Here is a 27,078-nt window from a genome sequence, read left to right as displayed (position 1 = left end):
TTTCCCTCCCCGTGGCAGTCCCACCCTGGAAGGGCATTCCCATGAATTTAATCCTAGTCTATCAAAACATGGCCAAAGTCGCTAAATTGTTCCAGTTCGCTGCAGGTCGTGAACAGAATTTCGACTGAACCGATTCTCCTTCCTTATCCCCCGGCTGCTGTGGTCTTTGCGCTCGGGGAGCGGACGCGCGAAGGCGTCCAGACCCCATCGCCCCAGGTTTACCGACAGAGAGACGCTGTTCCTGGGCCTAGGGACCCCGTGGTGACCCTTCTTCCCTGCGAAGGCACGGCGGCATGTTTCTCTACGGGGAGGAGCGCGCATGGAAAGGTGGAGGCTCGGTTTAGGTAGCAGGAGGGGCAGCCCATCGATACCCTTGCCAACATGTAGGATACACATCTCTCCGCGTCCTCTGTGCCGCGTGAGCGTCCCGGGTATGGGGAGACTTTACCGCGTCCACGAATCCCTCGCACGATGCGCCCGCGTGTCTCCCCTACCGCTCCCTAGCGGGCCGCGCTGTGCCAGGTGTCGGGGTGCGTGTCGGACGCGCGGGCTGACTTTCCAGCGCCGTGAGCACCTGCTCCGCGTGCAGCGGTGAGGCCGCTGCCCCCGGTAGCCACTCGGGCGCCTCCTGTCCCCCGCCGTCCCCGCGTGACCCGCCGCTCCCCGCGCAACAGTTGGCTGGGCGGGCGGTGCGCGCGCTCCCCGGGCCGTGCGCGCGAGGCGCGCCAGGCGGCCGGGCCGCAAGCGCGGGCCGGGGTCGCGGCGCAGAGGCCTGGCGCTCCCCCAGGCGCGGGCCCGGCCCCTCTCCAGATGCTGCCGCGCGCCGGCCGCCCCCCCGTGCGCCGGTGCCTCCCCGGGCGCCCAGTGCGCAGGCGCCGGCCGTGAGGACCGACCGTGCGCTGGGCTCCAGCGGGTTGGAGCGGCGGCAGTGGAGGGGACGCGCGGGCTGGCGAACTGACGGGTGGACGGGCCATGTCGCCCCGCACCTGCTGAACTGGAGCACCCGAGGATGTCTACGCTGAGGAAGGTGCGAGCCACCGGGACCGGAGCCGCGCGGGGACTGGGCTAGGGGCGCGAGAACCGTCGGGGGTTGCGGGGGAGAAGGCTGCCCGGCGGGACGGACCGCTGGGGCCCCGCGAGGGCGGCTGGGTGAGGGGCGGGGACCCCGGGGCAGCCTGTGTACTGGGTCCCCTCACCCTGAGCTGCAGGGCGCGCGGGAGCGGGCGCAGAGCGGGGCGTCGCGGAGGGGTGACATTCTCCGCTCGGCCCGGCAAACTGGGGGACCCGCGGAGACCCGGGAGGAAGCGCCGGCCGGCGAGGGGCTGCGCGCCGGGCTCCGGCTGGGCACCGCGAGGGGATGGGGGCGGCAGGCAAAAAACTGCGCCCCCTCCCCCCGCCCGGCGCAGGACGCCGACCGCCCCTGGGAACGCGTGGAAGGCGCCGGGAGCCCGGGCTCCGCGCGGGGGGCGCAGGGGGCGCGCGGCCGGGCGGCGGGAGGGGTCACTGGCGCCGGGGCGCGGCGCCCGGGGGTGGCTGGAGGAGCGCGTCGGGAGGGCGGCCTCCGGCTCTACGAGTGGGAGCGGAGCGCGGGGGCTTTTTCGGGGCGGTTGCTAAGCGAGCCGCTACCCGGCGCAGGATTCTGTAACCAAGCCTCCCCCGGCAGCGGCTGTTGCCGTTCTGGGCTCGCTCGCTAACGGTAGCAGGAGAAATAAGGAGGCTGTCATTATTACAGCCTGGGCGGCGAGGGGCGGGAGCGGCAGGCACGGGGGCCGCCTGGCGGGCCAGCTGGGTGCCCGGCGCCCGGCCCCCGGCTCCCGCGTGCGGCGCCGAGAGACGCGGAGCAGAGTGGACGGGACCCGGCGGGGGCTGGGCGAAGAGTCGGGGGTGGGGTGGGGGCCCGCGGGTTCGCCGGCGGAGAGCGGCGAGAACCAGCTCCGGGGGGCGACCTGCGTCGGAAACTCGGGAGCTGCTTCTCCGGCGTCCGCGCTTCGCCGGAACGTGGTCCGGCCGCCTGGGTGTCGCTTCCCCGGTGAATGGCGACTCGGCCGGGCTCCGGATTCGGAATTCGGGACTTGCCGGCGCGGCTGGCTCGGATCGATCAAAAATAAAGCGATCGGCAGCGAGTCCTTCCTGTGATTAATTCTGCCAGCACGGGCTGTGGGTGGTTTTGGAGCCGGAAATGTAAAGCGCACCTGCTTATTCTGCCATCTGAGGAGGACTTCAGCCTAGGACTTTCCCCAGGGGCCTCAGCGCCGGGGGTCTTGGGGCTTTGCTCACGGTAACCAGCTTGTGTGTCCTCTTGGACAGTGTGTCTGATTGGAACTCGCGGGCCTGGTAATCTATGACTTAAGGAAGACTCCTGCTTGCAGATGAGAATCGATTGTATTAGTTATTAGAACCCCCCCTGGCATCTCAGCATGGCCTGAGAGAGCCCACAGCCTCGTCCAAAAGGACTCTTTCTCTGTTTCAAAGCCGACACCACAGAGCCATCTCCCCTCCCCCGACACCTTGGAAGGAACAACATTTGGATTTGAGGTTAATGTGCGTTACAACACCATTTTCATTTTACTTCCTTTACACTCTCCGCAAAAGGCAATAGGTAACCAAGGCAAAAAATGGTGAAATTATGAAAAAAATGGTAATTCTTGGCAGGTCAAGCTGTTACTCTGGTGTTTAAAAAAAAATGTCATTAATCAGGATTTTCCAGTAGCCAAATTGTCTTGTGCAGGTGGCTGGGTGACTCACAGATTTAGCTCTGATAGTAATTGTAGAGTGTGTGTACCACTTCCTTTTAGATGGTGTGACTTTCTCATTGCTTGGAAGGGAACAAATTAGAATATTTTATACCCCACATCTGAAAGCAGGACTAGCAGGCTGTGGGGAACACTCTCTGCTCAGGCACATCTGGGCTGGGAGAGGTATGGACCCAGTGAATGAAAACAGTAAAAAGAAATAGTCCTGTCCTGAAGCTCGCAGCCCCTTCCCACCAGCACTCTCGAGTCCCGTCCCAGGTCAGGAGTTCCATCAATGGGGGGGTTTCTCCTCTGTGATCCCCCATCAAGGGAGGCCTGCTTTGTGTCTGCGAGCCCCTCCTGCCCCCTCGTGCCCTCCTGTCCCTAACTTCCTCTGTTCTTGGTTAAGAAATCGATAAGCATTGGATGACTTACCCTAGCGATCTATCATGTCATATCTGCAGATTACATTTTAGGTTAAAGCGCAAAATGAATTCTACATAAATAATCCAAAGTGTTGAAGGAATTTAAGTTTTCTCACCACAAAGATGTTTTCTGAAATATGCATTCTGTCCTATTAGACTTTCCATGTTGGTAATCATTTATTCCCTTTCCTTCCACTTACAGTATAACTATCCAAAGTGGCTGGAGATAGAAGTAAACATGTACTTATTCACCAATGTGTTTGTGCCTTAGGTTTCTTGTGTTGTAGGCGAATTAATAACAATATATCTTATTCCTATAGAATTCAGATTGCTTTGCATGATTTCTCCCCAGTGACATAAATATGCCCTCCTATGGCAGTCTATTGCTTCTCCTATTTTTGTCTACTTCATTTTTGAAATTGGTGGAAATTTCACATTAAATACTAAAAGTGAAAAAGCACTTTGCACAATTTAAATCACGTTAGATTTCGGATACCCAGAATCCAACCAATTCTGAAACTAAATTCTAACATTTTAAAGCTTGTTAGAGGATTTGTTATCTGTGTTTTTAGCAGAGTGTCTTCCATCGTGTGCCTACATGATGAAACTGAAGAAATGCTGTAATTCTTTTATATTTGAGGAAAAACTTCATGATTTCTCAGTCACTCAAGGAGTTGAGTAATATACACTTTGATCATAGATTTTAAAGGGAAATTAATTAAATGTATTATTTATTGACCCTTGGAATGGATATGCCATGGTCATTCACTGGATACAATAAAAATAACTATGATTCATCATTTTGGCCAGATGGGAGTCATATTTAAAACATTGGCAGCATGTTGGTTATAAAAGAATTATGGGCCACCCAACAGGAAGTTAGCGGGCAAAGCATTCTCTGCAGTTAAAAATCATTCTGATCAACCACAGCTTTACATACAAGTTGTTTTTATCATGGAACCATATTTCCAGCAGATCGCCAGCTTTTAAAGTAGGTGTCGTTGTCTTCTGGGCATGTGTGTCACAAAGACTGAGCACGGTAGCTTCCAGTTTATTCATGGCAGACACTCTCGTTTACGGGGAGCTAAGCATGTGGGCTTTGGCGTCGACGGGTACGGTTGGGGGGTGCAGATTCCCCCCTAAATCCTGCATCTGCCGTTAGGAGAGCCTTTACCTTTACAGCACCCTTCCTTTCCAGGGCTTAACACCGGTGACAAACAGCGGGTTTGGAGCCGGTGTTAATCTCCTGGGCCAAGGCAGTGGCGTCCGCCTGTAAGATCAGTTGTCCCTTTCTCTGCGGGGCCTCTGCCCTGGCCGCACCCGCTGTGAAAAGCCTCGTCAGGCAGCAGCTCCGGGGCCCTCGAGGGCCCTCACCCTCAGTCCGGAAGGGCGCCTCCCATTTCTGGAGGTTCCGACATTCCCGCAAGGAGCTTCAGTTGCGGCTCCTCTTGAGAGAACGCATCTCCTGGGAAATGTCCCCGGTTAGTTTCTCCTGACCTTTGCTCTTGCACCATCGTCTTTCTTGGGGGGTCTCCAAGGAGCTGAACTTACCAGGCTGACTGCAGACGGCTTCTGTGGTCTACGCTGCCTGGCCCTAAAGGATGCCTGCACACCGCTCTCTTCGGAGAGACGGCCTAGCCCACTTCTAGGCTGTGGCTGCTTGGGGGCGGGCTCCTGGCTGCGTAAGGAGGTCAGGACCCCATCCCCCCTCCGGGAAGAGCACGGCGTTTCCTCTCAGCCGATAATGGAGAGCTTTAGGAGGTAAATCTAAAAGGATGTAGGTACATCACATGCAGCCTGGGGCGGGGTGGCCTGTCCATCCTGGGAAGCCAGTACCCAGGATGGCAGGGCCGGGCCACGGGTGGACAGCAGGGCCGTGGACGGACGCACTTGGTCCTACGACGTCACTGAGGTCCAGCGTCAGGTAGGGCTTGAAACTGTCATTACCGTGGGTTTCTGTCCTGACCACCCAACGGGATGTAAAGGTTTTTAGTTTCCCGAAAAATATCCTCTTTAAAGCTCTCATTGCGGGGTGACATTTATCCATCATCCGGTGACACTTGTCTGGTATGCCTTTTTGTGTGTATCCACAGGAAAAAAAAAAAGTAATTTTTGTTAAAAAGGAATAAGTACTTGAAACCAGCCCTTGCATAAAATTGTAGCAAAATTTGTTAAAAAGTAACTTTGTAAACCTAAGTGGTCACTATCTTTAAAAACATGTGCCGTACTCTGCACAAAAGAAAAAAATATTGAAATGATCTCCTAGCACCCACGGAGTACACATCTTAGGCCAAGCAACGTAAAATCATCCTCTTGTGCCTAATGGAAATGTGTCCTACTAGTGTTGTACGATGCCAGCCAGCAGCTTTTTATACTGGCCACGTAGGTAGTGATTAGGAGTGAGGGTGAGGGTTCTGGAGTCAGACAGCCTGGGGGGCTGCGTGGCACCGGCCGTTTATTTGCCCTCATTATATTTTTGGCCTTCATCACTAAAGGAGGGACGGATCCAATATTAACAGGGTAGTGTTGTCAGGAGGATTAAATGAATTGATGAGAGTAAGGCAGTTAGAACAGCATACATAGTAAATGCCCAACATGTGTCCACTATTTTGATCATGAAGAAATGAAATTGGGGCCCAGTTTGGGCCATCCTGCTTTGGACGTGATGAAGCCACTCTCCAAATCCCCATAACACTTAGGTATTTACTATTTCCAGTCTTCTTTTACTTTCTTTTATATCTGCTTTGCCACCTCTTTCCAAAAAGTTTTTTGACTCACTGACAAAAGGACAAGGTCCAAGAAATGAGATAAAGTAGAAACAGGCAATCAGAGCAAACAAATATGGTAACCACAAGGGTTAACATAGTCCTCTGGGCCTCAATTTTTTTTTTTTTTTGCGGTACGCGGGCCTCTCACTGTTGTGGCCTCTCCCGTTGCGGAGCACAGGCTCCGGACGCACAGGCCCAGTGGCCATGGCTCTCGGGCCCAGCCGCTCCGCGGCATGTAGGATAAGATCCTCCCAGACTGGGGCATGAACCCACGTCCCCTGCATCGGCAGGCGGACTCTCAACCACTGTGCCACCAGGGAAGCCCTGGGCCTCAGTTTTGAGTCGGAGTTTCCTGGAAGCCAACTCAACAAAACCAGAAGACACAGGCCCTCGCTTGGTTCCCTTGTGGGGTGGACGTCGCATACTCGCTTTACAGTGAAGAAAAGATTTTCCCAAGTGCTGAATCGTGAAAGATGCTCTCGTGGTTGACTTTGTATAGAGGGGTTGGGTTAGATCATATACATCAGTTATACAAACACAGAAGTGTTTTTCATGATTACAGTAGACTTTGGAGGAAAGCAAAACATACACAGGCAACCCGTAAGAGGTGCAGTGACCTTTTCCTCGTATTTCTGCGTTCCCTCCGTGACCAGATGGGAAACTGGGGATTCGGGAGACGGGCTCTGAGCTCTGGACCGCCCCCTGGTCTACTTCAGTTTAGCATTGATATGTGGGATCGAGTTGTGTGTCTCGGGGAAAACTCAGATCTCTCAGGTCACATGTATCTTATTTCCCACTGTGCTTTCATGTAAATCAAGCGTCTCAGCCTAAGACAAGGCCCCTGGAGCAGACGCATTGTCGCTGCTGTGCCCGCTTCCACGCCATCCACCCCGCCTGGCGGGGAGCAGAGCTCCAGCCCCCGGGGGCGCAGGAGCTATTTCAGCAGCTCCTCCTGATGCCATCGGAAGGCCCAGTGCCTTCCCTGTGCGCTTGCGATGGGGGTGACCCTCACGCGCCCCAAGGGGAGCCCCTGGCTTGTCTTGCCCTTCAGGAGGACAGCCTGCCCTTCTCAGCCCCGGGCCTGCCTGTGTGCTGCTGTGAATGGACAGGCGCGTGAAGGGCACACTGTTCCCCGTGGTGTTTACCAGACTCACCACGGCCCTTGCTTGGTGGGGAAGACTCTCCCTCACCAGCACTCGTTTTTCTTTTCTCCATCTTCCTCCTATTTATCCTCTCAGACCTCGAACTACGTGTTCCCAGACCCTGGATGCCACGGCTCAGCCACTGGGGTCCCTGGGCCTTAGGGACATTCCTGGGGAGACCCTGTTCCTCCTCCTGCCAGGAGAAACAGGGAACGGACAGATTTGGCAACCTCACAGTTCCCACCATAGCATTTTAGATCGTATCACTCAATACATGTTCGAATGGATACGTAGATCCGTAAGCAGCTGACCCTTCGCACACTCCAGAAAGGTTCCTCAGTTACGGGCGGGCTTTACCTCTTGCTTCTCCAAGTTGCATGAGTCTCACCAAGACAGGACACCTCACAAGCACGTCAATGGATTTGCTTGTTTTATGAAACTTTTGGCTGTTTAAAAGTAATTTCCATTTTCTGACATTCTTTGTAATATTTTGAGAGTTTCTAAATACATTTCTGAATATCTGTTTTCTGATTCTATTAAAAACTTAATCATGAATCCATCTTATAGATAATTTAGACGTTTTCATCAACAGTCGAATGTTGTACCGTCAAGCTTCCACTGTGACCGTTGTATAGCATTCCCGCATCTACAACATAATCGTCTAGATTATTACTATGGTTAGGTTCAAAGTTTGATTTTTGTTGTGAGAGGTGGGTTATGCAGCTCTTTAAAGCAACCAAACAGTAATTCTTAGTCTTCAATTCATCCACTTGCTTGTTTCTCCAATGGTATTTTATTAAAAGTCACAGCAGGCACTCCATTAAAAAAAAAAAAATCTTCTTTTGCATATAACTAGTCCCAGCAATTTCACTTCTGGGAACGTATCCTAAGGGAATAATCATGAATTTACAGGAAATCAGCTAAACAGATGTTCACTCCAGTTTTGTTCCACAGTAAAATATTGGAAAATAGCAATAACTGGAGATTGGATAAATTCGTTATGATATAGCATCGTAAAAAAATACACAGCCATTAAAAAGATGAAGATTAAATGTTTAATACTACAGACGGGTGTCCGTATCCTGTTAGGTGAAGGAACCAGGTTACCAAACAGCACGCACAGCACCCTTGTCTCTTCCCTGAAGCTGCTGTGCGGGGGACACAGCAGGAAGTCTGGAAGGACCCAGCAGCTGGTGGCGGGTGGGGTGGGCAGGGAGGGGGTTGTCACCCAGCGGCATCAGCACCTTGCTCGGGATCCAGGCCTCGTCCCAGAGCAGTCTGCGCCACCCAGCACCACCCGACACCTGCAGCCCACGTGACTGAGTCCCCTCTTGAGGCCCAACCTTGCTGCTCCCTCCGTGCCGTTCCCTGAGCAGCTGGCCTGGGAGGCTTGGCGTTGGGGCCCTTGCACGGCCCGTGCCTGCGCTCCCCATAGGTCGAGGGCGCGTCCCTCTGTGGGGTCCGATAGTTGCTGTATCAAAGACCCTCTGAAGCACTTGTGGGGTAACGTGGCACAAGTTGGCTTCTCACGTCAAGTCAGGACAGGTTTTCTTGGTCCCCCAAATGGTCACCCTGTAACCAGGCTCTTTCTGTCTGGTGGCTCTGCCACCATCATCCTCATCCAATCAGTAGAGGGAAGAGCTGGGGGACCACGTGGGCGTGGCCTGGGAGCACACGCACCACTTCTGCTCCTGTCTCCTTGGCCTCTGTCATGTGCTACACGCACCTCAAGGGAGGCGGGAAAGAAGAGGAAAGGGTTTGTGATCAGCTGACTGTTTTGGGAAGCCTCCCTTGTTTCATTTATGGAGTGAAGAGACCTCCCCTAGAACATCTCCAGAAGTCTTTACCTCCTATCCCGTCATGCCTGACCGGTTACGGCGAGAAGGATGGGATCCTGGTCTGGGTTTAGGTTCATCTTAAGCTGCCCCTCGGGCTGTGCCTGGTGCCCCTGAGGCCACGCAGACGAGGGTGACCCCTGGGGAAAAGCTGATTTCCCTTAGAAATCAGGAGGGGGATGGCTGTCTGGGTATCTACCCATAGTGTCTATTACACGGCTATTGTGAATTTATAAATTGCCTGGGGCACAACATAACACTTCTGTAATCTAATAATGTCTTAAAGGAATCTTTATGCATCTGTGCAGTAAAGGGTTGCAGAGCTGTTGTAAAGCGAATAGGACAGAGAAACACCTTCTGCTGACCCACTAGACCCGCTGTAACTAGTCCACCTTTGATCAGTTGTCAGTACGGCCACCGTCTGATGGAATTCACGTGTCAGGGTTCTCAAGTCCCAGAAACAGAGTCCCGCTAACTTCAGCACGACGGACCCCACTGGCAGGACCTGGACCAGCTCTCGGCTGAGGGGAGGCTGAAGAAGCCTCAGGAAGGTAGGAGCCCCACGGCAGGGGTGTGGAAGCGTCCCCCGGCCATCCCTCAGCGCTTCGTCCCTGCCTTGCTCTGAGAGGTGAAGCATCCCGGGGCTGCTCCGTTTCAGCCTGAGGCGTGCGGGGCACCGGGGTTGGGGGTGGCAGTGGGCCAGGCAGACATATGCAGTCTTATCCCGTGACCCAAAGGGGAAACCCTTGCCTGGCCTTTCCCCAGTAGAGCACTGGAGTCCAAACTGGGAGGAAGGTGAGAGATACAGTATCTCGTGTCATGCTACAACATGCTTATGTTTTTAAAAGAGACACCCACATAGGGACATTGGGTCAAATCAAGGTCCACGGTGTCAGACATCTAGCAGTGTCCCCAGAGACGACTCAGGTTATTAATTGTGGGCAATGCGCACAGCCCATTCCTTGGCTCTGCCTCTGAGCCGCCGTCCCATCCTTTACAGGTTTTCTCTGTTCTAGGGTTAGGATAGGCTTTGGAAAGCATTCAGTGTTTTTCTGGGAAACAAAAATAGGCAAAACCCGGAGGTCAGTGCTTTACTGTCAGACTCGGTAACGCATTTCCTTGGCTACCAGATCTTCTCTTTGTTATATTTATTCCACTTTTGGAGACTCTTCTCTCCTGTGATATATTTTGTTCTGTCATAGCTGTGGTGAATTGAGGGCTGGTTGGGCTGCTTTCATACATTTTTCTTTTCTTTTTTTTCTGGTCATCTAATCTAAATATTTAGAAATTATAGAGAAGCACAAATTAATGACTTGGAAGTCACCAATAATTCCATGACCTAGAAATAATTACAGTTGTGTCTTCTTATTCTTTAAACCCAAACTGGGAACTGTCCTGGGTTTTGTTTTTTTTTTCACTTTATATTCTTTTCTGAGAACTTGCCCAAATTTTCAAAATATTCTTTGACGGTTTGATTTTAATTGAAGTATAATATTCCAGTATGCAGTGTTATTCAGCCATTCCCCTATTGCTGAACATTTAAATTGCTTGCAAAAATTTTTGGCCATTAATCTGTGATTATTATTATTATTTTTGTAACATCTTTATTGGAGTATAATTGCTTTACAATGGTGTGTTAGTTTCTGCTTTATAACAAAGTGAATCAGTTATACATATACATATGTTCCCATATCTCTTCCCTCTTGCGTCTCCCTCCCTCCCACCCTCCCTATCCCACCCCTCTAGGTGGTCACAAAGAACCTAGCTGTGATTAATGTCTTTTTTGATGTTTTCTGAAAGTGTAACTTTTCTCTAGTAAATTCCTAGAAACAGAATTACTGGGTTAATGGATGTATCTAGTTTATTAGGGCTGCTATAACAAATTACCACAAACTCAGGGGCTTAAAACTACAGGAAACAAGAGAAGCCCAAAATCAAGGCATTCCAGAGCTGCGTTCCCTCCAGAGGGCCCAGGAAAAGATCCTTCCTGCCTCTTCCAGCTTCTGGTGCCTGACCCGGCTCCCTTGGCTTGTGGTCACATCACTCCCATCTCTGCCCTGTCTTCACGGGCCATCTCCTCTGCGTCTGTGTCTCCCGTTCTGTCCACCTCGAATCTCTCTCCTAAGGATACTAGTCATTGGACCCAGGGCCCACTCAGATAATCCAGGATTTTTTCCTCATGTCAAGGTTCTTAATTTCATCACAGGTGAAAAAGACCTGTTTTCCAAATGAGGTCATGCTTGTAGATTCCAGGGATTTCTGTGGTGACACCCCCATACAGTGGGTGCGAACATTCCATGAACCTTGAACCTGCTGGTGACCAGAGCCTCCCGCCAGTGTTGAATACGAGGCTCATTTTGCTGCCACCTCGCCAAGTACAGGGAAAAGGGCAGCCGACTGTGCCACAGGTAGGGCTTTGTAAGGGCAACAAAGGAAAACAAGCAAAGAGCAGCAAAGGAAAGGGTCAGTAGATTCGACCAGAGCTCGTGGGAGCTTCTCTTTGCCCACCCAAGTAAGGCTGCATGGTGAGCCTGGAGCGCAGTCCTTCTCATCCTGAAAAACAGGCTAATTCCTTTATATGCAAAGGTTTTTCAAGTGTGCATAAAAGTGGATGGGGAAAAAAACAAGAAATTGGTGAAGGGGTCGGTAAGCATTTGAGAATGAGAACCACTAGTGAATGGTAACAAAAAGGCAAATGAAAACATCACTTTTTAAAAAACTTATCAAATGGGTTATTATTTAAAAAATACCACACATTTTCAGTGTTGGATTTTCAAGGCCTCTGTCGGTTTGCATCTTCAGTCTTCCCAGATGCGCCTGCAGTGGCATTTTGTTGCTGGGCGCCCAGTCCCTCCTGGGCTTGCTGATCAGAGAACCTTGTGTTCCAACTTTATAATAAGTGTAGATTTCCTGTTTCAAAGGTTTAATGGGATAGCATTTTTAAAAAGAATTGAAGCTGGCTAAATTTAGTGTCTGAAAAGTGTCCAGATCGAAAATAGCTCTATTCCAAAATATCTGTCTCCAGGCCTGTGCTGTTTGGGGCTTTGGGAAGGTGAAAGTTTCTGCTTCCTGTCCCATCAGCAAACAGGTGTCACCAGCCATGCGCTCTCATGACAGCCTGTCACTGAGAAGGTCCTCGTTCCTCGTGCGCTGGCCGGCCTCTTCCATTGGGGCATAATTGCCTGAGGTGGGTGCGTTGCTTCTGACACGGCCCTGATGATCCATGAGGAGGGTCACTTTCCTCTCCTCCTCTGTTCTTCCTACTGGTTCTTATTCTTGGCTCTTCTGAAGACTTTAAATGAGATGAATCATAATGTTAAAAAACATAAGGCTTGGGCTTCCCTGGTGGCGCAGTGGTTGAGAGTCCGCCTGCTGATGCAGGGGGCACGGGTTCGTGCCCCGGTCCGGGAAGATCCCACATGCCGCAGAGCGGCTGGGCCCGTGAGCCATGGCCGCTGAGCCTGCGCGTCCGGAGCCTGTGCCCGGCAACGGGAGAGGCCACAGCAGTGAGAGGCCTGCGTACCGAAAAAAAAATAAGGCTTTTTCTGGGATTCCTTTCCCTTTCTTCATTCTTACAGTAAGTGTTGAATTTCTGCTTCATCTTACTTTTTTCAAGCTTAATGTTATTATTTTTTTCTTAAGAAATAGCATTCTCTTAGCCCAGGATAGGGTCATCCCTTGATTTTTGTGGCATGGAGCTCAGGTGAACCCAGTGTTTGCTCCTAAACCCCACCTTGAAAGAACACACAGAGTACAGAGAAGAGAGTCTTTTGGCTTATTTGGGTCAAGTATTATCATCTCTTTCTTGCAAACGTGAGAACAGAGGTCTGAAACGTTGGGAAGCCTTTGCAGTGAGGGGCACAGGCGTAAGGTTTAGGCCGTCAGGAGCCTCATAGCCTCGGACCTTGTCATTCCTGGGGAAGCGAGGACAGTGGCTACTCTGGCGGGATCCCTCCTTCGCCTCCAGAACCTGAACTTTACACATGCACCTTCTGAGGAAGAGAGACAACGGGCAAGTTTGTAATCCTGTCATTTTTCTTTAGTGTTACTTCCGGGCTAAGGTAGCCACGATTTGTTTTATAATTCAGCATTGTCTGTCAAGAATCGGGGGCATTTGATCCCTAGGAAGAACGAAGTCTGCTTAACCCTAAGTAGGCCTGGACAACATCTCCTTCTAGGACAGAAGAGTCTAGAGTTTCTGTTAAGATACCAGGTGTCGCTAAAGGTGTTTGGAAATCACGGACAGATTCTCAGGGAGTCAGAAGTCCCCGGGGAGGCCGCGGGGGGAGGTGGGAGGTGCCCGGGCAGTAAATGAACCCGGAAAGAGCGTGAAGGGGGAGGACGTAACCGGAGGGCGAGCCGTTCACCAGCTCAGAAGCTTCTCTGAGTTCGTTATTCCTCTGCTCCAATGTCGTAGGTGTAAAGCGTCTACCAGCGCACCAGGTGGGGATTTACCTGCCTCGTAAACAGGCTTGTGTGTCCTCTCACGATCCAAGATAATAGAACGAGGTAAAGACTCATTATTGTGCTTGACGTCTTTAAAAAGATGTTGTGTAGAGAACGCAGGGTGTGCTTTAGGGTCTATAGCAAGTGAGGGGTGACGGCCGGTCTGTGTAACTGCGAGGAGGTGGGCGTTCGAGACCCAGAGATTCACGGAAGCAGCACCACGTGTCCTCCACGTGCTTTTTGAAGGATGCGGACCCTGCCTGCTCAGCCACGTCCTCCCCGTGGGGGAGACTCCACTCCCGAGTGGGAGGGGGGAGCTGGCTTCGGTTACTCCTGCGGGAGGAGTGGTCCTGGGGGGTCGCGAGGGGTGGTCCTGGGGGGACGCGAGGGGTGGTCCTGGGGGGGCGCGAGGGGTGGTCCTGGGGGGACGCGAGGGGTGGTCCTGGGGGGGCGCGAGGGGTGGTCCTGGGGGGCCGCGAGGGTTGGTCCTGGGGGGGCGCGAGGGGTGGTCCTGGGGGGCCGCGAGGGTTGGTCCTGGGGGGCCGCGAGGGGTAGTCCTGCGGGGGCGCGAGGGGTGGTCCTGGGGGGGCGTGAGGGGTGGTCCTGGGTGGGGGCGTGAGGGGTGGTCCTGGAGGGGGCGCGAGGGGTGGTCCTGGGTGGGGGCGCGAGGGGTGGTCCTGGGGGGCGTGCGAGGGGTGGTCCTGGGGGGGGGCGTGAGGGGTGGTCCTGCGGGGGTGCCAGGGGTGGTCCTGTGGGGCGCCAGGGGTGGTCCTGGGGGGGCACGAGGGGCGTCCCTCCATGTTTCTGAGCCAGCACCGCAGCCGCTGGGGGAGATGCCCCCATGCTTCCAGACCCTCTGCGCTCACGGCGACCCGCAGGGCGTCTGCGATTGCGTCATCGCGTCGTATCCAGCTGCAGCTCATCTTCCCGATTCCACTGAGCGGCGCTCCTTGGATTTTGCGCCGACAGGCCTCGCTGGACCTTGAAGGAAGGGACAGAGCCCTGGTTGAAAAGTCAGGGACCCGCACGGCCAGTAGGGTGGTGACCCGAGAGCTACGAAGACCGGGGGGGGCGCGGCTTCCCCACATCCCATCCGTCCTGAGCGCCCGCGCCTTTTGGGGCAGGGGGTGAAACTGGTTAGAAAGGGTGCAGTTAGCGTCCTCCATCCCCTCGGAGGAATCATTAGTGCTCAGAGCAGAGGGGATTGAAAGGGTGCCCACCGTCCCCTCCAGGATACATGTTTTTAATCATCTGGTAAGTAACCCCAGCAATTCCTAATCATCTGGGTAACTGGGTGAATTTCTAGAAACTTGCTGATCATATATCCTTTGGAAAATAACTTTAGGGTGCATATCTGGTGGATACAAACGAGGACATTAATTTAGTGTTTATTACTGATGAATAATTATTCATTCGATGTGTTTTCTTATAAACTCCCAAGGTGCCAAAACTGTGCTGCCATTATGTATATTTTAGTAAATAAACGAGAAGGACGATGCTGGATAAGAGTCTGTGGAGAGAGATAAATATTAAATAAATATACAGCAATCATATACTAAAAGTGTTTTCATGCTAACGATTCTGATTCAGCTTTGAGGACAGCTATGCCCAGATACTGGTCCTCTGACCCATGGCCAGGAGCCTGGAGCCTGGGGGCAGAAGTGGCATTTCTGGTTCTGGGAAGAATAAACAGGAATCAGGAGCAGAGTTGGGAGTCTTCCAGGCCTGAGGAAAGGGTATAGGGAGCATCAAGGATTAACCAAGGCTTCTGGCCTGAGCCAGTGGAGGTGCAGTTCCAGCCCTTGGGGTTGGAGACCATTAACCTCCTGCTTGGGAGAGGTCTCTGATCTGTTTTCAGTTAGAACGAATGCAGTTTCATGTATTTAAGAGAATTTTAAGACAGTAAAAAGATGCATGAACTTTAACTTGCCAAACCAGGCCTTGCTGTTTAGACGTGCAGGTTGGAATTTACTTTTTCCCTTCTCCCTGAATCCAGTCATATCCAGCCCCCCGGACATCTTGGATCATGGACAACAGAAAATTGTTGCGCCAAAAACTGCTCCAGTTGACATGTCCTCTGGTGAAGCCTCACATTTCACAGATGGGGAAACTGAGGACGGGCCCAGAATTCCTTGTTCCTGTCCCCTGGGCGCTGTGCCTGGCTGCACCCTCGCCACACTGCACTTGAATTAGGAGAACGTTCTTACAGAACTCCCCCCCCCCCCACCCGCCTCCAGTCTCTCTCAGCTTGAAACCATCCTACACACAGCTGCTGGGATAATCTTTCTAAAGCCATTTTTATCATGTCACTTCTTTGCATGCTGTTTTCTGTTGCCTTTTGTCAAATCCAGATTTCTCCTTTCTGGCTCTCAAGGCTTTCTGCAAAATGTCCCCTTTCCGAGGATTTCCATCGTGAGCCTTTATGGAACGTTTGCCCCAAAGTGCTGCTCAAATTCCCTGTTGTTGTCTTACTGTCGCCGGCCACTGGTCCTTTGCACATGCCATACCACCCACCTGGAGAATTCGTTATCAGCCTGTTTCTTGTGTTATTTTTCTTTCTTGGTCTGTGCCCGTTCCTCTTTCCAGTCTAACTCCAAAACCCCTTTCTTCTTGGAACTGACGCCTATAAATGCTTCCTTCCCTCAACTCTGACCATTTCTTTACTTTTTGGTTTCCTTTAGTAGTTAGTTCTTCATCTCATAACATTCAGAAGGCATCTTATATAAGATACCTGAATCCAGAAAACCAGTTGTCATCTAATGATTGGCTGGATTTACAAAAATATACTAGGAAACACCCCACTAGGAGCTTTCTTTAAAAGAATAGTTTCCTTTATGTATTGGCAATGGTGCAGTTACATGAGATTTACTTCACACTGGGTCTTAGGCATGATGTTCTGAAAGTTGTCTCACCGTGTTTTACTGGCTGATGGGATATTCTGGCAGATTCCTAAGATTCCTAAGAACGATGCCCATGACTAGCTTGGACGCACCTCCTTCAGCACCCGTGCTGCTCGATGCTGACTCACTGGGTGGAGTGGCCCCCCGGCCGGGGGCGTTTACAGTCATGCACTGCTGCATCTCAGATCAGATGTCTTTGAGTTAAGACTGTGTGTCTTTGATTTCCCCGTTTTGGATTCATGTTTTTCACAGAATCTAGACGGTGCCGAGGCTGGTGGGAAGCTGTGTGCAGCTCCCCGGGGCTCTGCGTCGAGTTCACTGTGTGGTCAGAGGCTGAAACTGTTCTCTGTGCTTTAGGCCAGCAGGACCAGTGCACCAGGCTTCCTCGAGGCTGCACCCTACAGCTCTGCTGTTGTCACCATGGAGCGGTGACCACCTGAAGTGGTGGCGGGGAGTGAGGACCAGAGCTGGCTGAGTGCACTTGACCGTGACATTAGCCTCTCTGGGCTTCAGTAACTTATCAGTGAAGTGGGGATGTAGATAATTTCTCACCTCACATGGAGCTGTGAAGATCAAAGTGACATTGAGGTTACTGAGGCCTGGGGGGCGGCAGGCCAGGGTGGCAGGGGGCCAGGACTGACATGCGGGCCCTTCTTTCGGCCAGGCTCCCCACCGACGGCTGCCCCGCTTCTCGGCACCTGGCTTTTTAAAATCTAACATTCTCTATGATTTTTTTGATTAGAACATCTTTTATTTTTATTGATAAAAAAAGCTCTCTGTATTTATGTTAAATTAGAAATAACAGAACAGCTTGTCCTCTGATGCATCTGAAGTTCATAGGTTTAACTTGGAACTTTCGAAAAACGTGCTTCCAGGTTTTGATCTTGATGGTTTTGTGGGGTGTGTGATGCTGGGTATGGGATGAGCCTAACTTCCTCACGCCCATCAGGGAGACAGCGAGTGGACAGGGTGGCGGGGCTGTCTTAGCTCTCCTGGTTGACCTCGTGGCGGGTCTGGCTCCTGCAGGGCTGTGCGGGGTCTGCTCTTTCCCAAGTGCATCCTCAGCCACACCTCAGCACAGGCCTGCTGCCCTTGGCTGGTGCATCCACGTGCCTCCACGGGCCGGCTCTCGGATCCGGGGTGTGGCGTGGGGGGGTGGAGGGGTTGGAGGCTCTGGACTGAAGACGGCTGGGTGTCTTCCAAGCGCTGAAATCAGTCACCTCTTCTGCATGATGGTTACGTTGACTTGCGGTTTCCACGTAGAGCTTATTTACTAGCACATGTCGGCTGACGGCTAACATACATACCAGCCCCTCACTCGTTTTAGTGTTGCCCTTTCCCCTAATCAGCCGAGATTATGTGAGCACAGCCTCATCGGCCTCACCTGGCTCTGGTTTCACACTCTTAAGTGGATGGAATTGGAATAGATAATTCTGGTTATTCAGGTTAAACATCAATTTCTCTTCCTCTGTAGTTCTTTAGGTTTAATTGTTCATCAAGACTCTATCCAGGTTACTTACACTGTGATCGTTATTTTCAGACCTCAGTGTAGAGATGGTGTGGGTTCTTGGTCCTCTCCTGAGCCAGGGGGGCAGGTGCCGTGGGGACTGAGTCCACGGTGCCGCCAAGATGGTGGTGCTGCTTTTGACGAGCCCTTAGCTAGACCAGCAGGTAAAAGAGGGGAGACTCAAGTAGGTAAAAGCAGAAATGAAAGAGGAGACGGTACGACGGATGCCTAGACATAAGAGGACCGTTAGGGATTTTTTAAAAACAATTCTATGCTCAAAAGTTGGATGACCTAGAAAAAATGGATAAATTCTTAGAAACATACAATCTATCAGGACTGAATCAAGAAGAAATAGCCTGATAGGCCATTAACAATAAGGAGATTGAATCAAAAATCAAAAACCTACCAGCAAAGAAAAGCCCAGGAGCAGATGGCTTCATGGCTGAATTCTTCCATATATTCAAAGAAAAACTAAACCAGGTCTTCTTAAAACCTTCCAAAAAAATGCAGGTAGTGGGAACACTTCCAAACTCATCTTCTGAGGCCGGCAGCATCACCCTGATACCACAACCAGACAGGACCCCACAAGAAAAGCAAAGCACAGGCTGTTTCTCTGTCATCAATCTGCTCTAAAGATGAGGGGCCCAGAGGTCGGAGCTGTGAGTGCCCGAGTCTTCGAAGCCGGTTCAGGGTGAATGGGTGGCTCTGGCCCGAGGCTGGTGGGTGCTGGGAGAGGAGAGAAGGCAGGATGATCTAACCAGGTGTTGCCTGTATTGGAAGCCTTCTTAGTATTTCCTTCAAATAAAAACTCAGGGCTACGTTTTTCCTTTCTGTTTAAGCTTTGAAACGATAATGAAGAATTTCCTTTAGGAGGAAAAGCTCAGCTCTGTCTCCTTATTCTTGCTTCTCAGGTTTGTTATATAATAAAGATTTTAAAACTATTTAATTTCAATCTATATCTTTCCATATGTCTTAAAGTAACACTTGCACATACTTAAGTATGGGCTAGCAGTACAGAAGGATTATAATCAAAAGCAGTAGGGTCTTACCTACCTCTTTCAGCCCAAGCCCCAGGAGAATCAGGTGTAACTAGATGTTTTTTGTTTTTAAGTACACTTTATTTTTTAAGAGCAGTTTTTGGTTCCCAGAAATATCGAGAGGAAGGCGCAGAGATTTCCTGTATACCACTTGCCCTGCTACGCACGGTCCCCGCCATCATTAACACCCCCACTGGCTGTGCATTTGTTATAACTGATGAACCTGCACTGACACGTCACTATCACCCAGAGTCCATTGTTCGCTTCTGGGGTTGGACATTCTGTGGGTTTGGACAAATGTGTAATGACATGTATCCATCATTATAGTATCAGACAGAAATTTCACCGTGTAACTCACTTTTTACTGTTTCTGTGTTTTCGTGCCTTCACAGATGATTTCCATGTCTCCTAGTTAATCTACTCTAGATGTTATTCGCTATTTACCACGTCTTCCCCTTCTCTCCCGATAATCAAGTTACTCCTTTTAGTTTCTTCTCTTTGCTGACTCCTTACATTTAATGGATAATCCCCACCTTCTTTCTTATTCCAGGGGCTCTGGTGGTGTCACTTGACACCCATTCTGTGATGTGGAGACATTAGCAACTCTCAATTTACTTACTTTCTCATTTCACTTCGCCAGCCAGCATTTGTCAAGGTTGAGTCCATTTACGTTCTGTTTAGAAACTGTAGTTCATTTTCTTGCTTTTTCTATAGGCTGAAGACACAAAATAGACGTATGTGTTTGCACTGTCCTCCGACCGCTGGTATGTTCCACGGCTCTGCCGACTGGTGCACGTTGATTGTTTTCTTTTTGAGAAATAGACAGCTTCTTGCTCCTGGAGTTTCTAATGATGTTTTCTTTTCTTGCATTTTCTTTCTTCATTGCCTTTTAAAGTTGCTCCAAATGCTCAAGGGATAATGTACGTTTCTACGATATAACCACCCCTTTTGATCCCCCCATCAACTGACTGACCCGCAGGAGGTTTTCTTCCTGAGCGCTTGTTCTGATTTTCAGAACGAACTGCTTTCTGGGCAGGAAGTGCAGCCTCTCTCTTTTAACTCTCATTTCTCTGTTGCTTTGACCTAGAGTTCCTTAAATTTCTTGTCTTTATGCCTCGATTTTTACCCTCCTTTTGTTGATACACATCTTCAAGTAATTTCCTGAGAAAATAAGAGTAGAAGATAAATTTTCTGAACTTGCCTGTCTGAAATGCTGCCCTCATACATGTGAAAGTTTGTCTGGGTATAGAATTCCAGGGTCAAAATAATTTTGTCTAAGAATTTTGAAGGCATTTTTCCTTGGTTTATTGTAATTTAGTGTGGAACGTCCAATTCTTGTTCCTTTGCTATAACTGACTTCTCCTCTCTGGACAGTTTTAGTTTTCTCTTTTTCTCTTTGCGTTCTAAAGATTCATGAAGATATACATGGGTGTAGGTTTTCCCCCCTTTCAGTCAAAATGCTGGGCTACGTGGATGCTTTTGATCTTGAATTATGTGACTTTGGCTTTTGTAAACTCTCATCTAGTATTTCCTTGATAATCTCTTACCATCTGTTTTTTCTGTTGTTTATTTTTTCCTTTCTTTTATTTTCTTCTCTTTTCTCTTTTCTTTCTGAACCTCTTCTTTGTATGCAGGACCTTCCTCACGTTGATTCAGAGCGTCCTATGTCTTTTCCATTATATACTTTTGAGTCTCTTTTATATTTTTGTAGTAGTTTCTGGCAAATTTTCTCAACATTGCCTTCTAACACTTCCATCAGAATTTTAATCTCAATTTTATTTTCAGTTTCTAAGACTTCTTTTTGTGCTATTTCTTTTTTTCATGGTCCAATATCTTCTCAGATGTCTCTGTGGAGACTAATTTGCTTTTTTTCACTCTATTCCTTGCAATGTCCCTTTCGCCTATTCTGTCACTGTGGCTCCGGCTCTGTGTTTGCAGGTGGGACTTGTCGCCAAGTGGGCTTCTCTTCAGGACGGTTGGGCAGAAAGCTGGCCGAGGTGCTGGAGAAGCTCTAAGTCCCAGAATTCAGGTCTTCATTTAGAGCAAATCAATTCTGGTTTTGAAGCGAAGGAGTTCCGTTTTTACGAGTGGGCGGGGCAGGCTGGTGGGCATTTTGTATGAAGGGATATGAGGACGATACAGTCGCTGACGTTTACCATGTCTCTCTCTCTGCGCCAGTGACCCGTCCGGGGTCCCAGGGCCTCCGCAGGGTGGCCGGGCTTGCATCCTCGCTCCCTCCTGTTCTGTCACCTCTTCGGCTCTGCATCTTCAGTCCTCTTCTCTGCCCACTCAGCAAGTCCCTCAGATTCTCCAGCACCTGCTTCTTTCGTGTTTATAGATTTGCTTCTCCTTAAAGTCCTTGGCAGTCACGTAAGGGGGTCTCAGAAGGAAGAGGAGGTAATTAATTGGGTACTTGGGCACCTTGAATATGATGTAAACCACTATTTTATTTTAAAAGTTTGAAAAGTAATAGGATTCTCCAGCATTATTTAAATGACATTGGCCTGAAATTCAGTGTTATCGTCTTTCCTCTCTCTCGGAAGCGCTGTTCCTAAAAGGTCTGTGCGTTTTCGCATTTCACAGGTAGACGTGCCGATGCTGGAGAATCAGAGGCCGATGGCAGACAGGTGGGCAGGAACCCCCGTGATGTTTCCCTTGGCGAGCAGATGCCACTTGGATTCTTGAGTCAGGCATCTTTGTGACTGTGGTGGACAGTCTCCCTCCCATGTGTGAACGTGTGTGTGTTAGGCGTCTGCGTGGACCCGGCATTACGGACAGAACACAGTGAAACACACAATATGACCTAAATTCCCTTTTTCCCTAAAACTCGTCCTGAGATCAAGGGGCCCCACTCGCAGTGTTCTTGTCCCACCTCTGTCCTCTAGAGCCACTGCCCTGGCCCCTGCAAAGACCTGTGGGAAGAGAGGGCGCCCGTCTCTGGGGGACACTCGGGATGCTGGTGGGAGGGGAGAGAGATGACCCTGTAGGGACTGGGGGACACGTCCTGGTGCAGGTCAGGTGGTCCTGAGTCCTTCCTCTTCCGCCAAACCGGAGGAGGACCTCTCAGATTGTTGTCCGGTGGATCATTAAGAGTGGTTTTGGATGGAAGATCGCTGTGAGTTTTGCTATAGAACTTTGCAGGAGTCAGTGGCTGGAGCCTCTGTGTGAAAAAGGCTTCTCACGCTTACATCTTGGCAAACAAAATAGAGAATAGAAATGGTGCTGGACCCGGTTTCAGTCCAGCAAGAAGTCATATTTAGTCGAGGAAACATTGAAAAAAAGAGCTCTGTCATGAAGTGGTAACAGTTTCCCTTTTAGGTTTGAAATGATGAATAGGAATTTGCAGTATCTGTGTGAACCACTTGGAACCTCATGGTCACAGGGTGTCTTCTTTTAACTCACATACATATCTTTGTTGCAGGGGAGAACGAAGTGATGATGAATAAAAACTTTCAAGCGTAAAATATATTACTTTACGATGAAATCCTTTGGGGTAAATGGAGTGGAATTAGGAGTTGAAGGCGTTAAAGTAACGGTGTGAAATTTCTAACGGCCTGGTTCATGTGTTTTGAAAAGAGACAGCTCAGGGTCACTCCTTGCCTGCTGCAGCAGAACTGTCCCTCCGTGGGGTCCGTCTGCTTGGTCACAGCAGACAGCTCGGAGGATGGTGGCCACCGAATGGATATGGTCATTGCGAGTCTACTGGGTACGTCGAAAAGAACGGGATAACAGTTTCATTGAATGGCAGTCATTACACTATCCTAGGAATTTAACCGTTTGCAATGCTCTACTAGTTCTTCAAAAATTTTCTAAGGGGTGCTTGTGCAAAATCCTGAAGACCGCTGGTTTAGGGAATCAGGAATCGGGAAATCTGGGGTTTTGGGGAGCGTGGGGATAAGGGGAGAAGGAACAGTAGGGAAATCAGCTCTGGATTTTATCCCTGGGAGGGAGGAGGAGTGATGCGGCTGGGATAACGGCCCCATCACCCTGAGCTCTGGGGCTAAGAAGCCCCTGCCTTTGCGTGCTATTACTGTATTTCTCTGAGAAACCTAATTTTTAGGGAGATGTCTCTATTTAAGGAAAGTGCAGTGATACCATTTTCAAGTAACACTTTTTGCTCATTGAGATAACGAGCCCTCTGCTCAGGAATTATTGAGTTGCCGGAATCTGAGGGGCTGTGATTGGCCCTCTTGACTGTGCTATCATCATATTCCAGGAGGAACGTCCAAAGGGAAAGGCATGTACGTGGCACGCTGAAGTGGGGCCGTGTTAGGTCGGGGTCCCCACTCTCAAGACCGTTCCTAGGAGACGTTGTCTGAAAGGATCTGGGAAGAAGGAGAGATAAGGAGTGACAGTTACAGTTATGGAAATAAATGCACAGTGGGTGGCAAAGGCGATTTGGAGATGCACAGATGGTGTCTGGTCAGACCCCATCCGGCGACGATGCTGGTTAAGAGGAGGTGAGCCTGCCTGGCGGGGAGCTTGGTGTACTCTTCTCCAAGGGTGTGGACATGCGGGTGCTGACAGGGTGCCTTGTGCACCCGGAAGACGTGAGGAACTCAGTACCTATAGCTGAACTGGAAAGGGGTGAGAAAAATCAGGGAAACGGAAACAGAGATCCTTCCTAATTGTGGTTTTGAACCTTCGCTGATAATTTCCTAATTTAAAACAACACCAAGGATGGAGCAGAAAGTGACAGGGTCGTAAGTAAATCAAGGGTCTTGGGGTACAGGGAGCCCCATATCTGGCCGTGCTCCTGGCTTCTCATTGGAGAGCTCGTTCGCTCCCATAGGATGTCTGTGTCTTACAGCTTCCCAATCTGTGTTAGGGTTTAAATATGTTGGTGTGCTACTGAGTTATGATCCTTTCTCCAGGAAGCATGGCATCCTGTCTACACAGAGTTCCCAGTCCACTGAACTGGGCCAGCGGCTGCCACTCATGGCTTCCCTTCGACAGGAGGGTCCCGGGCATGGCATCAGAGCACCGGCGAAGGCTCCTCCCTACAGCAGGGCGGGGAGTGTGGGGACAGCAGTTTTATTTTAGTTCCTCTTTAGAGAATGACTTCTCTCACAAGGCTTTTTACACCCTTACTCAGCAATTTCCTTATTTCCTATGAGTTACTCCATCTGGGAGAAGAAATGAGATCATAACTCATCCGAACGCGTATTATATACTTTTGTCACTGTGGTATTTAAAAAAGAACATATATACACTAGCAAACGTAAGGTGGATAGCTAGTGGGAAGCAGCCGCATAGCACAGGGAGATCAGCTCGGTGCTTTGTGGCCGCCTGGAGGGGTGGGATAGGGAGGGTGGGAGGGAGGCAGACGCAAGAGGGAAGAGATATGGGGACATATGTATATGTATAAGTGATTCACTTTGTTATAAAGCAGAAACTAACACACCATTGTAAAGCAATTATACTCCAAAAAAAGATGTAAAAAAAGAACTGTGGGTTTCTTCTAAAACCCATTAACAAGTCTTCTGAGAGAATAACAACTAGGAAGCAACTGTGAGTCCTCATGTGCTGTTTGGCCTGGGCGTCACTCCCGAGTTCAGGCTGTTCTATCGTGAGGTCATAAAACTCATCCACATGTTGTGGCCAGTTAGTTTTATAATGCCACACATCCCTGACCTGCGTCACATGTACCATAAAATAGGGCCCTGCAGTTACAGTATGTAAAGGAGCTGGGTTGCCTCTAAGCATCTGAGCCCAGGGCTCGAAACTTAAGAGATTGCCTCGTAGATGGAGGCGTGACTGGGCCAAAAATGCCTCCACTGCAAATTCTGACCACAGAACTTACTTTTAATTGTACTAAAATTCACGTATAGATCCAGGTACTTGGTAATTTAACCTATTCAAAGTGAAGTGAAGATTCAGAAAGAAAAAAAATTTCCCAGTAACCAGAACAGATTCAGTAAAGCTGTGGTAATTACTAATATAATTTGGCAAGCTTTATTGGAAAGTTTGAGTTGCATTTAGAAAGTATTTAATAAAGTTTGAGTCCAGGCAGGCCTCACTTTACTGCACTTTGCCTTATTGCTCCCTGCAGATGTGGAGTTTTTGTTTTTTTTTTATAAATTTATTTTATTCATTTTTGGCTGCGTTGGGTCTTTGTTGCTGCGTGCGGGCTTTCTCTAGTTGCGGCGAGTGGGGGCTGCTCTTCGTTGCTGCGTGCGGGCTTCTCATCGCGGTGGCTTCTCTTGTTGCGGAGCACGGGCTCTAGGCTCCCAGGCTTCAGTAGTTGCGGCTCGTGGGCTCAGTAGTTGTGACTCGCGGGCTCTAGAGCACAGGCTCAGTAGTTGTGGTGCACGGGCTTAGTTGCTCCATGGCATGTGGGATCTTCCTGGACCAGGGTTCAAACCCGTGTCCCCTGCATTGGCAGGCAGATTCTTAACCACTGTGCTAACAGGGAAGCCCCAGATGTGGCGTTTTTTACAAATCGAAGGTTTGTGACAACCCTGTATCTAACAAGTCTGTTGGTGTCATTTTTCCAACAGCCTTTACTTGCTTCATGTGTCTGTGTCACATTTTGGTAACTCACAATATTTCAGACTTTTCATTAGTTTTGTATTTGTTACGGTGATCTGTGATCCGTGATCTTTGATGTTACTATTGTAATTGTTTTGGGCATCACGAACCTCGCCCGTGTAAGACGGGAACTGAATCGTTAAACGTTGTGTGTGTTCTGGTTGCTCCACCGGCCATTCCCCATCTCTCCCTCTCCTCAGCCTCCCTGAGATACAACAGTATCGAAATTAAGCCAGTTAATAACCCTACAAGGGCTTCTAAGTGTTCAAGTGAAAGGAAGAGGCGCACGTCTCTCACTTTAAGTCAAAAGCTAGAAATGATTAAGCTTAGTGAGGAAGGCATGTCAAACGCTGAGACAGGCTGAAAGCTGGGCCTCTTGCACCTGTCAGCCAAGTTGTGAGTGCAAAGGAAAAGTTCTTGAAGGAAATTGAAAGTGCTCCTCCAGTGAACACACAAATGATAAGAAAGCAAAACAGCCTTATTGCTGATTTGGAGAAAGTTTCAGTGTCTGGTTAGAAGATCAAACCAGCCACAACATTCCCCTAAGCCAAAGCCTCATCCAGATCAAGGCCCCAACTCTCTTCAATTCTGTGAAGGCTGAGAGAGATGAGGAAGCCGCAGAAGAAAAGTCTGAAGCTAGCAGAGGTTGGTTCATGAGGTTTAAGGAAAGAAGCCGTCTCTATGACATAAAAATGCCAGGCGAAGCAGCAGGTGCTGATGGAGAAGCTTCAGCAAGTTATCCAGAAGATCTAGCTAAGGTCATAAAAGAAGGTGGCTACACTAAGCAACGGATTTTTGATGTAGATGAAACTGCCTTCTGTTGGAAGAAGATGCCATCTAGGACTTTCATAGCTGGAGAGGAGAAGTCAGTGCCTGGCTTCAAAGCTTCACAGGACAGACTGACCATCTTGTTAGGAGTTAACGCATCTGGTGACTCTAAGTTGAAGCCAATGCTCATTCCATCTGAAAATCCTAGGGCCCTTAGGATTATGCTAAACTACTCTGCCTGTGCTCTGTAAATGGAACAGCGAAGCCTAGATGACAACACATCTGTTTATAACATGGTTTACTGACTATTTTCAGCCCACTGTTGAGACCTACTGCTCAGAAAAAGAGATTCCTTTCAAAATATTTCTGCTGGACTTCCCTGGTGGTGCAGTGGTTAAGAGTCCATCTGCTAATGCAGGAGACACCAGTTCGAGTCTTGATCCGGGAAGGTCCCACATGCTGCTGAGCAACCCATGTGCCACAACTACTGAGCCTGCACTCTAGAGCCCGTGCGCCACAACTACTGAGCCTGCGTGCCACAACTACTGAAGCCTGCACACCTAGATTCTGTGCTCCACAACAAGAGAAGCCACCACAATGAGACGCCTGTGCACTGCAAGAAAGAGTAGCCCCTGCTTGCCGCAACTAGAGAAAGTCCGCACACAGCAACGAAGACCTAAAAATAAATAATTTTTTTTAAATTAAAAAAAAAAATTATTTTTGCAGCCAAAAATAAATAAAGTAAAAAGAAAATTACTGCTCACTGACAATGCACCTGGTCACCCAGGAGCTCTGATGGAGATGAACAATGAGATTAATGTTGTTTTCATGACTGCTAACACAACATCCATTCTGCAGCCCATGGGTCAAGGAGTAATTCCTACTTTCAAATCTTATTATTTAAGAAATATATTTCATAAGGCTATAGCTACCATAGACAGTGATTCCTCTGATGGGTCTGGGCAATCGGATCAAGTCAATTGAAAG

General features: G+C 49.7%; 1 protein-coding gene across 1 annotated transcript in view; it reads left to right on the top strand.

The window, feature by feature from the left end:
* Positions 1-952: 952 nt before the first annotated feature.
* Positions 953-27,078, top strand: part of DLGAP2 (DLG associated protein 2) — a gene marked incomplete at its 3' end in the record, with an annotated part of 716,077 nt that continues 689,951 nt past the window's right edge. Inside the window, exon 1 of the mRNA XM_082863905.1 lies at positions 953-1,027. The remainder of the gene's footprint in view (positions 1,028-27,078) is intronic.

This window comes from Leucopleurus acutus (genome assembly GCF_964270905.1).
Source record: "Leucopleurus acutus genome assembly, chromosome: 21".
In the NCBI taxonomy this organism is placed as follows: domain Eukaryota; kingdom Metazoa; phylum Chordata; class Mammalia; order Artiodactyla; family Delphinidae; genus Leucopleurus; species Leucopleurus acutus.
Note: the sequence above shows the minus strand (reverse complement) of the source record. Positions and strands in the feature narration are given on the sequence as shown.